This window comes from Schistocerca nitens, chromosome 10 (genome assembly GCF_023898315.1).
Source record: "Schistocerca nitens isolate TAMUIC-IGC-003100 chromosome 10, iqSchNite1.1, whole genome shotgun sequence".
Classification (NCBI taxonomy): Eukaryota; Metazoa; Arthropoda; class Insecta; order Orthoptera; family Acrididae; genus Schistocerca; species Schistocerca nitens.
Window position 1 is genome coordinate 131746497 of NC_064623.1, and position 14706 is coordinate 131761202.

At 50.3% G+C, this 14706-nt stretch overlaps 18 non-coding genes across 18 annotated transcripts; all 18 read right to left on the bottom strand.

Annotated features, from left to right (window-relative positions):
* Nucleotides 1–944: 944 nt before the first annotated feature.
* On the bottom strand, nucleotides 945–1017 carry Trnaa-agc (transfer RNA alanine (anticodon AGC)). Its single transcript has one exon. It is a non-coding gene; the product is annotated as a tRNA-Ala (tRNA).
* A 414-nt stretch (nucleotides 1018–1431) lies between these two features.
* Nucleotides 1432–1504, bottom strand: Trnaa-ugc (transfer RNA alanine (anticodon UGC)). Its single transcript has one exon. It is a non-coding gene; the product is annotated as a tRNA-Ala (tRNA).
* A 1010-nt stretch (nucleotides 1505–2514) lies between these two features.
* On the bottom strand, nucleotides 2515–2587 carry Trnaa-agc (transfer RNA alanine (anticodon AGC)). Its single transcript has one exon. It is a non-coding gene; the product is annotated as a tRNA-Ala (tRNA).
* Nucleotides 2588–3001: 414 nt separating this feature from the next.
* Nucleotides 3002–3074, bottom strand: Trnaa-ugc (transfer RNA alanine (anticodon UGC)). Its single transcript has one exon. It is a non-coding gene; the product is annotated as a tRNA-Ala (tRNA).
* Nucleotides 3075–4084: 1010 nt separating this feature from the next.
* On the bottom strand, nucleotides 4085–4157 carry Trnaa-agc (transfer RNA alanine (anticodon AGC)). The gene has a single exon. It is a non-coding gene; the product is annotated as a tRNA-Ala (tRNA).
* Nucleotides 4158–4571: 414 nt separating this feature from the next.
* On the bottom strand, nucleotides 4572–4644 carry Trnaa-ugc (transfer RNA alanine (anticodon UGC)). Its single transcript has one exon. It is a non-coding gene; the product is annotated as a tRNA-Ala (tRNA).
* Nucleotides 4645–5654: 1010 nt separating this feature from the next.
* Nucleotides 5655–5727, bottom strand: Trnaa-agc (transfer RNA alanine (anticodon AGC)). The gene has a single exon. It is a non-coding gene; the product is annotated as a tRNA-Ala (tRNA).
* A 414-nt stretch (nucleotides 5728–6141) lies between these two features.
* Nucleotides 6142–6214, bottom strand: Trnaa-ugc (transfer RNA alanine (anticodon UGC)). Its single transcript has one exon. It is a non-coding gene; the product is annotated as a tRNA-Ala (tRNA).
* A 1010-nt stretch (nucleotides 6215–7224) lies between these two features.
* On the bottom strand, nucleotides 7225–7297 carry Trnaa-agc (transfer RNA alanine (anticodon AGC)). The gene has a single exon. It is a non-coding gene; the product is annotated as a tRNA-Ala (tRNA).
* Nucleotides 7298–7711: 414 nt separating this feature from the next.
* Trnaa-ugc (transfer RNA alanine (anticodon UGC)) lies at nucleotides 7712–7784 on the bottom strand. The gene has a single exon. It is a non-coding gene; the product is annotated as a tRNA-Ala (tRNA).
* Nucleotides 7785–8786: 1002 nt separating this feature from the next.
* Trnaa-agc (transfer RNA alanine (anticodon AGC)) lies at nucleotides 8787–8859 on the bottom strand. Its single transcript has one exon. It is a non-coding gene; the product is annotated as a tRNA-Ala (tRNA).
* Nucleotides 8860–9273: 414 nt separating this feature from the next.
* Nucleotides 9274–9346, bottom strand: Trnaa-ugc (transfer RNA alanine (anticodon UGC)). The gene has a single exon. It is a non-coding gene; the product is annotated as a tRNA-Ala (tRNA).
* A 1010-nt stretch (nucleotides 9347–10356) lies between these two features.
* On the bottom strand, nucleotides 10357–10429 carry Trnaa-agc (transfer RNA alanine (anticodon AGC)). The gene has a single exon. It is a non-coding gene; the product is annotated as a tRNA-Ala (tRNA).
* Nucleotides 10430–10843: 414 nt separating this feature from the next.
* Nucleotides 10844–10916, bottom strand: Trnaa-ugc (transfer RNA alanine (anticodon UGC)). Its single transcript has one exon. It is a non-coding gene; the product is annotated as a tRNA-Ala (tRNA).
* Nucleotides 10917–11926: 1010 nt separating this feature from the next.
* Nucleotides 11927–11999, bottom strand: Trnaa-agc (transfer RNA alanine (anticodon AGC)). Its single transcript has one exon. It is a non-coding gene; the product is annotated as a tRNA-Ala (tRNA).
* A 414-nt stretch (nucleotides 12000–12413) lies between these two features.
* On the bottom strand, nucleotides 12414–12486 carry Trnaa-ugc (transfer RNA alanine (anticodon UGC)). The gene has a single exon. It is a non-coding gene; the product is annotated as a tRNA-Ala (tRNA).
* A 1010-nt stretch (nucleotides 12487–13496) lies between these two features.
* On the bottom strand, nucleotides 13497–13569 carry Trnaa-agc (transfer RNA alanine (anticodon AGC)). Its single transcript has one exon. It is a non-coding gene; the product is annotated as a tRNA-Ala (tRNA).
* Nucleotides 13570–13983: 414 nt separating this feature from the next.
* Trnaa-ugc (transfer RNA alanine (anticodon UGC)) lies at nucleotides 13984–14056 on the bottom strand. Its single transcript has one exon. It is a non-coding gene; the product is annotated as a tRNA-Ala (tRNA).
* Nucleotides 14057–14706: the final 650 nt, after the last annotated feature.

The following is a 14706-nucleotide window of genomic DNA, read 5'->3' on the forward strand; positions in this document are numbered from 1 at the left end:
TCTGTAGGGGTGAAGGGACCAGTGTACAAAGGCGCGGACACGTTCATATACACAAGAGTTCCAAGTAGTTTCGATGCTCTAGTATTACGACTACAAATTCCGTCTGTATTTAACGTCTAAAATTGAAAGGACAGTCACAAATTGCTCAGTTTTCACTCCTTGTCGACAATCACGCAGCACCTGAGGTAACAAGCACATCTCAAGCCCCAATGTGCACTCGACTGTTCATGCCAACTCACTGCCTCGCACTTTACTACCGTGTACCACTCTTGTCCAACTGCAAAACACTGGGCCACAACAAGTTTCCGCGTCTCCATAGCACTGCGCATACTATGAAACGCTCCCCAAACATGGCACTCCCCCATGCAGGCGACTTTTCCGACTTTACACGACGCTCACGCAACGCTCACGCTAGTGACAGCCTTATTTAGAGCTTGACGTCGCACACAAGCGAATGAGCACATTTCGCCTACGACTTAGGCCGCCCTCCTAGTGTGGCTGCTCGGTGTCTGCAGGCAGCGAGGGGCTGCAAGCTTCCTGTGTTCGCGCCTATGTCACCTCTGCTTGCTTGTCAGAGGCAGACTATCGCAAAACATACAACTCACTCCATGAATTGATTGCTACGGCATCTGTCATCAGCAGTCACAACTAGCAACACCAGTAGCAGCCGACTGCACGTAAAGAATGGGAATGAGCAGTGGGATTATTGTGAACTCGGCGCAAGGCAGATCTTTCCGACATAGGTTTGAGAATCTTAAGGGAAGACTTGTACTGTTTCTAAATTAAGTGTAGAGGTGGGAGGAGGGAGGGTGCTTCCTGCGCGTAGCAGCACGCTTGCCAATTGTGGCTGCTAATCGTTCGCTCGTATCTGCCTTGACACGTTCGCTGGCTGTGAATTATTCCACTTGCATGGCAGTGTGCGCATGTTGGTGTGTTAAAAATTCTGGAGGCGCTGGGTATCGATCCCAGTACCTCTCGCATGCTAAGCGAGCGCTCTACCATCTGAGCTACGCCCCCTGATGACGAACAGTGCTACATACAACCATATCAATATCACAGACCCTTGCACTCCCATTATTCCGCAGACAAACACTACTCTCTATGTGTCCGTGAGGGTGTCTTTCAGGTTTCCTGCATTCTGTATCGAATCGTAGTTGGCCAAAATTAAAGTGGCACGCACAACGTCGAAAATAGCGTTCGGCCACCGCTGTGAGTAAGACGAACGTGTTGTCCACTCTCTAGACTTCATTGAGGTTAGGCCGTTATACCGAAGACATATTTGACACCTCGACAACAGCCGGTCCTCACATTTACGTCTTGCTCTCCTTACGTCAGTATACATCATATGAGTCTGTGACGCTGGCTTTGCAACGTCTTGCGTGTCTTAAGGCTCGCCGCGACCAACACCTACCATGCACTGTCCACAAAACATGGAGGCGCCGGGGCTTGAACCCGGGACCTTTCACATGCAAAGCGAACGCTCTACCAACTGAGCTACGCCCCCAAGCGCAACAAAACTGCCCTGTTTTCCATTCTTTCCTACTCTGATGTGCACGGACATGATGGTTGGTTGGTCTGTAGGGGTGAAGGGACCAGTGTACAAAGGCGCGGACACGTTCATATACACAAGAGTTCCAAGTAGTTTCGATGCTCTAGTATTACGACTACAAATTCCGTCTGTATTTAACGTCTAAAATTGAAAGGACAGTCACAAATTGCTCAGTTTTCACTCCTTGTCGACAATCACGCAGCACCTGAGGTAACAAGCACATCTCAAGCCCCAATGTGCACTCGACTGTTCATGCCAACTCACTGCCTCGCACTTTACTACCGTGTACCACTCTTGTCCAACTGCAAAACACTGGGCCACAACAAGTTTCCGCGTCTCCATAGCACTGCGCATACTATGAAACGCTCCCCAAACATGGCACTCCCCCATGCAGGCGACTTTTCCGACTTTACACGACGCTCACGCAACGCTCACGCTAGTGACAGCCTTATTTAGAGCTTGACGTCGCACACAAGCGAATGAGCACATTTCGCCTACGACTTAGGCCGCCCTCCTAGTGTGGCTGCTCGGTGTCTGCAGGCAGCGAGGGGCTGCAAGCTTCCTGTGTTCGCGCCTATGTCACCTCTGCTTGCTTGTCAGAGGCAGACTATCGCAAATCATACAACTCACTCCATGAATTGATTGCTACGGCATCTGTCATCAGCAGTCACAACTAGCAACACCAGTAGCAGCCGACTGCACGTAAAGAATGGGAATGAGCAGTGGGATTATTGTGAACTCGGCGCAAGGCAGATCTTTCCGACATAGGTTTGAGAATCTTAAGGGAAGACTTGTACTGTTTCTAAATTAAGTGTAGAGGTGGGAGGAGGGTGCTTCCTGCGCGTAGCAGCACGCTTGCCAATTGTGGCTGCTAATCGTTCGCTCGTATCTGCCTTGACACGTTCGCTGGCTGTGAATTATTCCACTTGCATGGCAGTGTGCGCATGTTGGTGTGTTAAAAATTCTGGAGGCGCTGGGTATCGATCCCAGTACCTCTCGCATGCTAAGCGAGCGCTCTACCATCTGAGCTACGCCCCCTGATGACGAACAGTGCTACATACAACCATATCAATATCACAGACCCTTGCACTCCCATTATTCCGCAGACAAACACTACTCTCTATGTGTCCGTGAGGGTGTCTTTCAGGTTTCCTGCATTCTGTATCGAATCGTAGTTGGCCAAAATTAAAGTGGCACGCACAACGTCGAAAATAGCGTTCGGCCACCGCTGTGAGTAAGACGAACGTGTTGTCCACTCTCTAGACTTCATTGAGGTTAGGCCGTTATACCGAAGACATATTTGACACCTCGACAACAGCCGGTCCTCACATTTACGTCTTGCTCTCCTTACGTCAGTATACATCATATGAGTCTGTGACGCTGGCTTTGCAACGTCTTGCGTGTCTTAAGGCTCGCCGCGACCAACACCTACCATGCACTGTCCACAAAACATGGAGGCGCCGGGGCTTGAACCCGGGACCTTTCACATGCAAAGCGAACGCTCTACCAACTGAGCTACGCCCCCAAGCGCAACAAAACTGCCCTGTTTTCCATTCTTTCCTACTCTGATGTGCACGGACATGATGGTTGGTTGGTCTGTAGGGGTGAAGGGACCAGTGTACAAAGGCGCGGACACGTTCATATACACAAGAGTTCCAAGTAGTTTCGATGCTCTAGTATTACGACTACAAATTCCGTCTGTATTTAACGTCTAAAATTGAAAGGACAGTCACAAATTGCTCAGTTTTCACTCCTTGTCGACAATCACGCAGCACCTGAGGTAACAAGCACATCTCAAGCCCCAATGTGCACTCGACTGTTCATGCCAACTCACTGCCTCGCACTTTACTACCGTGTACCACTCTTGTCCAACTGCAAAACACTGGGCCACAACAAGTTTCCGCGTCTCCATAGCACTGCGCATACTATGAAACGCTCCCCAAACATGGCACTCCCCCATGCAGGCGACTTTTCCGACTTTACACGACGCTCACGCAACGCTCACGCTAGTGACAGCCTTATTTAGAGCTTGACGTCGCACACAAGCGAATGAGCACATTTCGCCTACGACTTAGGCCGCCCTCCTAGTGTGGCTGCTCGGTGTCTGCAGGCAGCGAGGGGCTGCAAGCTTCCTGTGTTCGCGCCTATGTCACCTCTGCTTGCTTGTCAGAGGCAGACTATCGCAAATCATACAACTCACTCCATGAATTGATTGCTACGGCATCTGTCATCAGCAGTCACAACTAGCAACACCAGTAGCAGCCGACTGCACGTAAAGAATGGGAATGAGCAGTGGGATTATTGTGAACTCGGCGCAAGGCAGATCTTTCCGACATAGGTTTGAGAATCTTAAGGGAAGACTTGTACTGTTTCTAAATTAAGTGTAGAGGTGGGAGGAGGGTGCTTCCTGCGCGTAGCAGCACGCTTGCCAATTGTGGCTGCTAATCGTTCGCTCGTATCTGCCTTGACACGTTCGCTGGCTGTGAATTATTCCACTTGCATGGCAGTGTGCGCATGTTGGTGTGTTAAAAATTCTGGAGGCGCTGGGTATCGATCCCAGTACCTCTCGCATGCTAAGCGAGCGCTCTACCATCTGAGCTACGCCCCCTGATGACGAACAGTGCTACATACAACCATATCAATATCACAGACCCTTGCACTCCCATTATTCCGCAGACAAACACTACTCTCTATGTGTCCGTGAGGGTGTCTTTCAGGTTTCCTGCATTCTGTATCGAATCGTAGTTGGCCAAAATTAAAGTGGCACGCACAACGTCGAAAATAGCGTTCGGCCACCGCTGTGAGTAAGACGAACGTGTTGTCCACTCTCTAGACTTCATTGAGGTTAGGCCGTTATACCGAAGACATATTTGACACCTCGACAACAGCCGGTCCTCACATTTACGTCTTGCTCTCCTTACGTCAGTATACATCATATGAGTCTGTGACGCTGGCTTTGCAACGTCTTGCGTGTCTTAAGGCTCGCCGCGACCAACACCTACCATGCACTGTCCACAAAACATGGAGGCGCCGGGGCTTGAACCCGGGACCTTTCACATGCAAAGCGAACGCTCTACCAACTGAGCTACGCCCCCAAGCGCAACAAAACTGCCCTGTTTTCCATTCTTTCCTACTCTGATGTGCACGGACATGATGGTTGGTTGGTCTGTAGGGGTGAAGGGACCAGTGTACAAAGGCGCGGACACGTTCATATACACAAGAGTTCCAAGTAGTTTCGATGCTCTAGTATTACGACTACAAATTCCGTCTGTATTTAACGTCTAAAATTGAAAGGACAGTCACAAATTGCTCAGTTTTCACTCCTTGTCGACAATCACGCAGCACCTGAGGTAACAAGCACATCTCAAGCCCCAATGTGCACTCGACTGTTCATGCCAACTCACTGCCTCGCACTTTACTACCGTGTACCACTCTTGTCCAACTGCAAAACACTGGGCCACAACAAGTTTCCGCGTCTCCATAGCACTGCGCATACTATGAAACGCTCCCCAAACATGGCACTCCCCCATGCAGGCGACTTTTCCGACTTTACACGACGCTCACGCAACGCTCACGCTAGTGACAGCCTTATTTAGAGCTTGACGTCGCACACAAGCGAATGAGCACATTTCGCCTACGACTTAGGCCGCCCTCCTAGTGTGGCTGCTCGGTGTCTGCAGGCAGCGAGGGGCTGCAAGCTTCCTGTGTTCGCGCCTATGTCACCTCTGCTTGCTTGTCAGAGGCAGACTATCGCAAATCATACAACTCACTCCATGAATTGATTGCTACGGCATCTGTCATCAGCAGTCACAACTAGCAACACCAGTAGCAGCCGACTGCACGTAAAGAATGGGAATGAGCAGTGGGATTATTGTGAACTCGGCGCAAGGCAGATCTTTCCGACATAGGTTTGAGAATCTTAAGGGAAGACTTGTACTGTTTCTAAATTAAGTGTAGAGGTGGGAGGAGGGTGCTTCCTGCGCGTAGCAGCACGCTTGCCAATTGTGGCTGCTAATCGTTCGCTCGTATCTGCCTTGACACGTTCGCTGGCTGTGAATTATTCCACTTGCATGGCAGTGTGCGCATGTTGGTGTGTTAAAAATTCTGGAGGCGCTGGGTATCGATCCCAGTACCTCTCGCATGCTAAGCGAGCGCTCTACCATCTGAGCTACGCCCCCTGACGACGAACAGTGCTACATACAACCATATCAATATCACAGACCCTTGCACTCCCATTATTCCGCAGACAAACACTACTCTCTATGTGTCCGTGAGGGTGTCTTTCAGGTTTCCTGCATTCTGTATCGAATCGTAGTTGGCCAAAATTAAAGTGGCACGCACAACGTCGAAAATAGCGTTCGGCCACCGCTGTGAGTAAGACGAACGTGTTGTCCACTCTCTAGACTTCATTGAGGTTAGGCCGTTATACCGAAGACATATTTGACACCTCGACAACAGCCGGTCCTCACATTTACGTCTTGCTCTCCTTACGTCAGTATACATCATATGAGTCTGTGACGCTGGCTTTGCAACGTCTTGCGTGTCTTAAGGCTCGCCGCGACCAACACCTACCATGCACTGTCCACAAAACATGGAGGCGCCGGGGCTTGAACCCGGGACCTTTCACATGCAAAGCGAACGCTCTACCAACTGAGCTACGCCCCCAAGCGCAACGAAACTGCCCTGTTTTCCATTCTTTCCTACTCTGATGTGCACGGACATGATGGTTGGTTGGTCTGTAGGGGTGAAGGGACCAGTGTACAAAGGCGCGGACACGTTCATATACACAAGAGTTCCAAGTAGTTTCGATGCTCTAGTATTACGACTACAAATTCCGTCTGTATTTAACGTCTAAAATTGAAAGGACAGTCACAAATTGCTCAGTTTTCACTCCTTGTCGACAATCACGCAGCACCTGAGGTAACAAGCACATCTCAAGCCCCAATGTGCACTCGACTGTTCATGCCAACTCACTGCCTCGCACTTTACTACCGTGTACCACTCTTGTCCAACTGCAAAACACTGGGCCACAACAAGTTTCCGCGTCTCCATAGCACTGCGCATACTATGAAACGCTCCCCAAACATGGCACTCCCCCATGCAGGCGACTTTTCCGACTTTACACGACGCTCACGCAACGCTCACGCTAGTGACAGCCTTATTTAGAGCTTGACGTCGCACACAAGCGAATGAGCACATTTCGCCTACGACTTAGGCCGCCCTCCTAGTGTGGCTGCTCGGTGTCTGCAGGCAGCGAGGGGCTGCAAGCTTCCTGTGTTCGCGCCTATGTCACCTCTGCTTGCTTGTCAGAGGCAGACTATCGCAAATCATACAACTCACTCCATGAATTGATTGCTACGGCATCTGTCATCAGCAGTCACAACTAGCAACACCAGTAGCAGCCGACTGCACGTAAAGAATGGGAATGAGCAGTGGGATTATTGTGAACTCGGCGCAAGGCAGATCTTTCCGACATAGGTTTGAGAATCTTAAGGGAAGACTTGTACTGTTTCTAAATTAAGTGTAGAGGTGGGAGGAGGGTGCTTCCTGCGCGTAGCAGCACGCTTGCCAATTGTGGCTGCTAATCGTTCGCTCGTATCTGCCTTGACACGTTCGCTGGCTGTGAATTATTCCACTTGCATGGCAGTGTGCGCATGTTGGTGTGTTAAAAATTCTGGAGGCGCTGGGTATCGATCCCAGTACCTCTCGCATGCTAAGCGAGCGCTCTACCATCTGAGCTACGCCCCCTGATGACGAACAGTGCTACATACAACCATATCAATATCACAGACCCTTGCACTCCCATTATTCCGCAGACAAACACTACTCTCTATGTGTCCGTGAGGGTGTCTTTCAGGTTTCCTGCATTCTGTATCGAATCGTAGTTGGCCAAAATTAAAGTGGCACGCACAACGTCGAAAATAGCGTTCGGCCACCGCTGTGAGTAAGACGAACGTGTTGTCCACTCTCTAGACTTCATTGAGGTTAGGCCGTTATACCGAAGACATATTTGACACCTCGACAACAGCCGGTCCTCACATTTACGTCTTGCTCTCCTTACGTCAGTATACATCATATGAGTCTGTGACGCTGGCTTTGCAACGTCTTGCGTGTCTTAAGGCTCGCCGCGACCAACACCTACCATGCACTGTCCACAAAACATGGAGGCGCCGGGGCTTGAACCCGGGACCTTTCACATGCAAAGCGAACGCTCTACCAACTGAGCTACGCCCCCAAGCGCAACAAAACTGCCCTGTTTTCCATTCTTTCCTACTCTGATGTGCACGGACATGATGGTTGGTTGGTCTGTAGGGGTGAAGGGACCAGTGTACAAAGGCGCGGACACGTTCATATACACAAGAGTTCCAAGTAGTTTCGATGCTCTAGTATTACGACTACAAATTCCGTCTGTATTTAACGTCTAAAATTGAAAGGACAGTCACAAATTGCTCCGTTTTCACTCCTTGTCGACAATCACGCAGCACCTGAGGTAACAAGCACATCTCAAGCCCCAATGTGCACTCGACTGTTCATGCCAACTCACTGCCTCGCACTTTACTACCGTGTACCACTCTTGTCGTCCAACTGCAAAACACTGGGCCACAACAAGTTTCCGCGTCTCCATAGCACTGCGCATACTATGAAACGCTCCCCAAACATGGCACTCCCCCATGCAGGCGACTTTTCCGACTTTACACGACGCTCACGCTAGTGACAGCCTTATTTAGAGCTTGACGTCGCACACAAGCGAATGAGCACATTTCGCCTACGACTTAGGCCGCCCTCCTAGTGTGGCTGCTCGGTGTCTGCAGGCAGCGAGGGGCTGCAAGCTTCCTGTGTTCGCGCCTATGTCACCTCTGCTTGCTTGTCAGAGGCAGACTATCGCAAATCATACAACTCACTCCATGAATTGATTGCTACGGCATCTGTCATCAGCAGTCACAACTAGCAACACCAGTAGCAGCCGACTGCACGTAAAGAATGGGAATGAGCAGTGGGATTATTGTGAACTCGGCGCAAGGCAGATCTTTCCGACATAGGTTTGAGAATCTTAAGGGAAGACTTGTACTGTTTCTAAATTAAGTGTAGAGGTGGGAGGAGGGTGCTTCCTGCGCGTAGCAGCACGCTTGCCAATTGTGGCTGCTAATCGTTCGCTCGTATCTGCCTTGACACGTTCGCTGGCTGTGAATTATTCCACTTGCATGGCAGTGTGCGCATGTTGGTGTGTTAAAAATTCTGGAGGCGCTGGGTATCGATCCCAGTACCTCTCGCATGCTAAGCGAGCGCTCTACCATCTGAGCTACGCCCCCTGATGACGAACAGTGCTACATACAACCATATCAATATCACAGACCCTTGCACTCCCATTATTCCGCAGACAAACACTACTCTCTATGTGTCCGTGAGGGTGTCTTTCAGGTTTCCTGCATTCTGTATCGAATCGTAGTTGGCCAAAATTAAAGTGGCACGCACAACGTCGAAAATAGCGTTCGGCCACCGCTGTGAGTAAGACGAACGTGTTGTCCACTCTCTAGACTTCATTGAGGTTAGGCCGTTATACCGAAGACATATTTGACACCTCGACAACAGCCGGTCCTCACATTTACGTCTTGCTCTCCTTACGTCAGTATACATCATATGAGTCTGTGACGCTGGCTTTGCAACGTCTTGCGTGTCTTAAGGCTCGCCGCGACCAACACCTACCATGCACTGTCCACAAAACATGGAGGCGCCGGGGCTTGAACCCGGGACCTTTCACATGCAAAGCGAACGCTCTACCAACTGAGCTACGCCCCCAAGCGCAACAAAACTGCCCTGTTTTCCATTCTTTCCTACTCTGATGTGCACGGACATGATGGTTGGTTGGTCTGTAGGGGTGAAGGGACCAGTGTACAAAGGCGCGGACACGTTCATATACACAAGAGTTCCAAGTAGTTTCGATGCTCTAGTATTACGACTACAAATTCCGTCTGTATTTAACGTCTAAAATTGAAAGGACAGTCACAAATTGCTCAGTTTTCACTCCTTGTCGACAATCACGCAGCACCTGAGGTAACAAGCACATCTCAAGCCCCAATGTGCACTCGACTGTTCATGCCAACTCACTGCCTCGCACTTTACTACCGTGTACCACTCTTGTCCAACTGCAAAACACTGGGCCACAACAAGTTTCCGCGTCTCCATAGCACTGCGCATACTATGAAACGCTCCCCAAACATGGCACTCCCCCATGCAGGCGACTTTTCCGACTTTACACGACGCTCACGCAACGCTCACGCTAGTGACAGCCTTATTTAGAGCTTGACGTCGCACACAAGCGAATGAGCACATTTCGCCTACGACTTAGGCCGCCCTCCTAGTGTGGCTGCTCGGTGTCTGCAGGCAGCGAGGGGCTGCAAGCTTCCTGTGTTCGCGCCTATGTCACCTCTGCTTGCTTGTCAGAGGCAGACTATCGCAAATCATACAACTCACTCCATGAATTGATTGCTACGGCATCTGTCATCAGCAGTCACAACTAGCAACACCAGTAGCAGCCGACTGCACGTAAAGAATGGGAATGAGCAGTGGGATTATTGTGAACTCGGCGCAAGGCAGATCTTTCCGACATAGGTTTGAGAATCTTAAGGGAAGACTTGTACTGTTTCTAAATTAAGTGTAGAGGTGGGAGGAGGGTGCTTCCTGCGCGTAGCAGCACGCTTGCCAATTGTGGCTGCTAATCGTTCGCTCGTATCTGCCTTGACACGTTCGCTGGCTGTGAATTATTCCACTTGCATGGCAGTGTGCGCATGTTGGTGTGTTAAAAATTCTGGAGGCGCTGGGTATCGATCCCAGTACCTCTCGCATGCTAAGCGAGCGCTCTACCATCTGAGCTACGCCCCCTGATGACGAACAGTGCTACATACAACCATATCAATATCACAGACCCTTGCACTCCCATTATTCCGCAGACAAACACTACTCTCTATGTGTCCGTGAGGGTGTCTTTCAGGTTTCCTGCATTCTGTATCGAATCGTAGTTGGCCAAAATTAAAGTGGCACGCACAACGTCGAAAATAGCGTTCGGCCACCGCTGTGAGTAAGACGAACGTGTTGTCCACTCTCTAGACTTCATTGAGGTTAGGCCGTTATACCGAAGACATATTTGACACCTCGACAACAGCCGGTCCTCACATTTACGTCTTGCTCTCCTTACGTCAGTATACATCATATGAGTCTGTGACGCTGGCTTTGCAACGTCTTGCGTGTCTTAAGGCTCGCCGCGACCAACACCTACCATGCACTGTCCACAAAACATGGAGGCGCCGGGGCTTGAACCCGGGACCTTTCACATGCAAAGCGAACGCTCTACCAACTGAGCTACGCCCCCAAGCGCAACAAAACTGCCCTGTTTTCCATTCTTTCCTACTCTGATGTGCACGGACATGATGGTTGGTTGGTCTGTAGGGGTGAAGGGACCAGTGTACAAAGGCGCGGACACGTTCATATACACAAGAGTTCCAAGTAGTTTCGATGCTCTAGTATTACGACTACAAATTCCGTCTGTATTTAACGTCTAAAATTGAAAGGACAGTCACAAATTGCTCAGTTTTCACTCCTTGTCGACAATCACGCAGCACCTGAGGTAACAAGCACATCTCAAGCCCCAATGTGCACTCGACTGTTCATGCCAACTCACTGCCTCGCACTTTACTACCGTGTACCACTCTTGTCCAACTGCAAAACACTGGGCCACAACAAGTTTCCGCGTCTCCATAGCACTGCGCATACTATGAAACGCTCCCCAAACATGGCACTCCCCCATGCAGGCGACTTTTCCGACTTTACACGACGCTCACGCAACGCTCACGCTAGTGACAGCCTTATTTAGAGCTTGACGTCGCACACAAGCGAATGAGCACATTTCGCCTACGACTTAGGCCGCCCTCCTAGTGTGGCTGCTCGGTGTCTGCAGGCAGCGAGGGGCTGCAAGCTTCCTGTGTTCGCGCCTATGTCACCTCTGCTTGCTTGTCAGAGGCAGACTATCGCAAATCATACAACTCACTCCATGAATTGATTGCTACGGCATCTGTCATCAGCAGTCACAACTAGCAACACCAGTAGCAGCCGACTGCACGTAAAGAATGGGAATGAGCAGTGGGATTATTGTGAACTCGGCGCAAGGCAGATCTTTCCGACATAGGTTTGAGAATCTTAAGGGAAGACTTGTACTGTTTCTAAATTAAGTGTAGAGGTGGGAGGAGGGTGCTTCCTGCGCGTAGCAGCACGCTTGCCAATTGTGGCTGCTAATCGTTCGCTCGTATCTGCCTTGACACGTTCGCTGGCTGTGAATTATTCCACTTGCATGGCAGTGTGCGCATGTTGGTGTGTTAAAAATTCTGGAGGCGCTGGGTATCGATCCCAGTACCTCTCGCATGCTAAGCGAGCGCTCTACCATCTGAGCTACGCCCCCTGATGACGAACAGTGCTACATACAACCATATCAATATCACAGACCCTTGCACTCCCATTATTCCGCAGACAAACACTACTCTCTATGTGTCCGTGAGGGTGTCTTTCAGGTTTCCTGCATTCTGTATCGAATCGTAGTTGGCCAAAATTAAAGTGGCACGCACAACGTCGAAAATAGCGTTCGGCCACCGCTGTGAGTAAGACGAACGTGTTGTCCACTCTCTAGACTTCATTGAGGTTAGGCCGTTATACCGAAGACATATTTGACACCTCGACAACAGCCGGTCCTCACATTTACGTCTTGCTCTCCTTACGTCAGTATACATCATATGAGTCTGTGACGCTGGCTTTGCAACGTCTTGCGTGTCTTAAGGCTCGCCGCGACCAACACCTACCATGCACTGTCCACAAAACATGGAGGCGCCGGGGCTTGAACCCGGGACCTTTCACATGCAAAGCGAACGCTCTACCAACTGAGCTACGCCCCCAAGCGCAACAAAACTGCCCTGTTTTCCATTCTTTCCTACTCTGATGTGCACGGACATGATGGTTGGTTGGTCTGTAGGGGTGAAGGGACCAGTGTACAAAGGCGCGGACACGTTCATATACACAAGAGTTCCAAGTAGTTTCGATGCTCTAGTATTACGACTACAAATTCCGTCTGTATTTAACGTCTAAAATTGAAAGGACAGTCACAAATTGCTCAGTTTTCACTCCTTGTCGACAATCACGCAGCACCTGAGGTAACAAGCACATCTCAAGCCCCAATGTGCACTCGACTGTTCATGCCAACTCACTGCCTCGCACTTTACTACCGTGTACCACTCTTGTCCAACTGCAAAACACTGGGCCACAACAAGTTTCCGCGTCTCCATAGCACTGCGCATACTATGAAACGCTCCCCAAACATGGCACTCCCCCATGCAGGCGACGTTTCCGACTTTACACGACGCTCACGCAACGCTCACGCTAGTGACAGCCTTATTTAGAGCTTGACGTCGCACACAAGCGAATGAGCACATTTCGCCTACGACTTAGGCCGCCCTCCTAGTGTGGCTGCTCGGTGTCTGCAGGCAGCGAGGGGCTGCAAGCTTCCTGTGTTCGCGCCTATGTCACCTCTGCTTGCTTGTCAGAGGCAGACTATCGCAAAACATACAACTCACTCCATGAATTGATTGCTACGGCATCTGTCATCAGCAGTCACAACTAGCAACACCAGTAGCAGCCGACTGCACGTAAAGAATGGGAATGAGCAGTGGGATTATTGTGAACTCGGCGCAAGGCAGATCTTTCCGACATAGGTTTGAGAATCTTAAGGGAAGACTTGTACTGTTTCTAAATTAAGTGTAGAGGTGGGAGGAGGGTGCTTCCTGCGCGTAGCAGCACGCTTGCCAATTGTGGCTGCTAATCGTTCGCTCGTATCTGCCTTGACACGTTCGCTGGCTGTGAATTATTCCACTTGCATGGCAGTGTGCGCATGTTGGTGTGTTAAAAATTCTGGAGGCGCTGGGTATCGATCCCAGTACCTCTCGCATGCTAAGCGAGCGCTCTACCATCTGAGCTACGCCCCCTGATGACGAACAGTGCTACATACAACCATATCAATATCACAGACCCTTGCACTCCCATTATTCCGCAGACAAACACTACTCTCTATGTGTCCGTGAGGGTGTCTTTCAGGTTTCCTGCATTCTGTATCGAATCGTAGTTGGCCAAAATTAAAGTGGCACGCACAACGTCGAAAATAGCGTTCGGCCACCGCTGTGAGTAAGACGAACGTGTTGTCCACTCTCTAGACTTCATTGAGGTTAGGCCGTTATACCGAAGACATATTTGACACCTCGACAACAGCCGGTCCTCACATTTACGTCTTGCTCTCCTTACGTCAGTATACATCATATGAGTCTGTGACGCTGGCTTTGCAACGTCTTGCGTGTCTTAAGGCTCGCCGCGACCAACACCTACCATGCACTGTCCACAAAACATGGAGGCGCCGGGGCTTGAACCCGGGACCTTTCACATGCAAAGCGAACGCTCTACCAACTGAGCTACGCCCCCAAGCGCAACAAAACTGCCCTGTTTTCCATTCTTTCCTACTCTGATGTGCACGGACATGATGGTTGGTTGGTCTGTAGGGGTGAAGGGACCAGTGTACAAAGGCGCGGACACGTTCATATACACAAGAGTTCCAAGTAGTTTCGATGCTCTAGTATTACGACTACAAATTCCGTCTGTATTTAACGTCTAAAATTGAAAGGACAGTCACAAATTGCTCAGTTTTCACTCCTTGTCGACAATCACGCAGCACCTGAGGTAACAAGCACATCTCAAGCCCCAATGTGCACTCGACTGTTCATGCCAACTCACTGCCTCGCACTTTACTACCGTGTACCACTCTTGTCCAACTGCAAAACACTGGGCCACAACAAGTTTCCGCGTCTCCATAGCACTGCGCATACTATGAAACGCTCCCCAAACATGGCACTCCCCCATGCAGGCGACTTTTCCGACTTTACACGACGCTCACGCAACGCTCACGCTAGTGACAGCCTTATTTAGAGCTTGACGTCGCACACAAGCGAATGAGCACATTTCGCCTACGACTTAGGCCGCCCTCCTAGTGTGGCTGCTCGGTGTCTGCAGGCAGCGAGGGGCTGCAAGCTTCCTGTGTTCGCGCCTATGTCACCTCTGCTTGCTTGTCAGAGGCA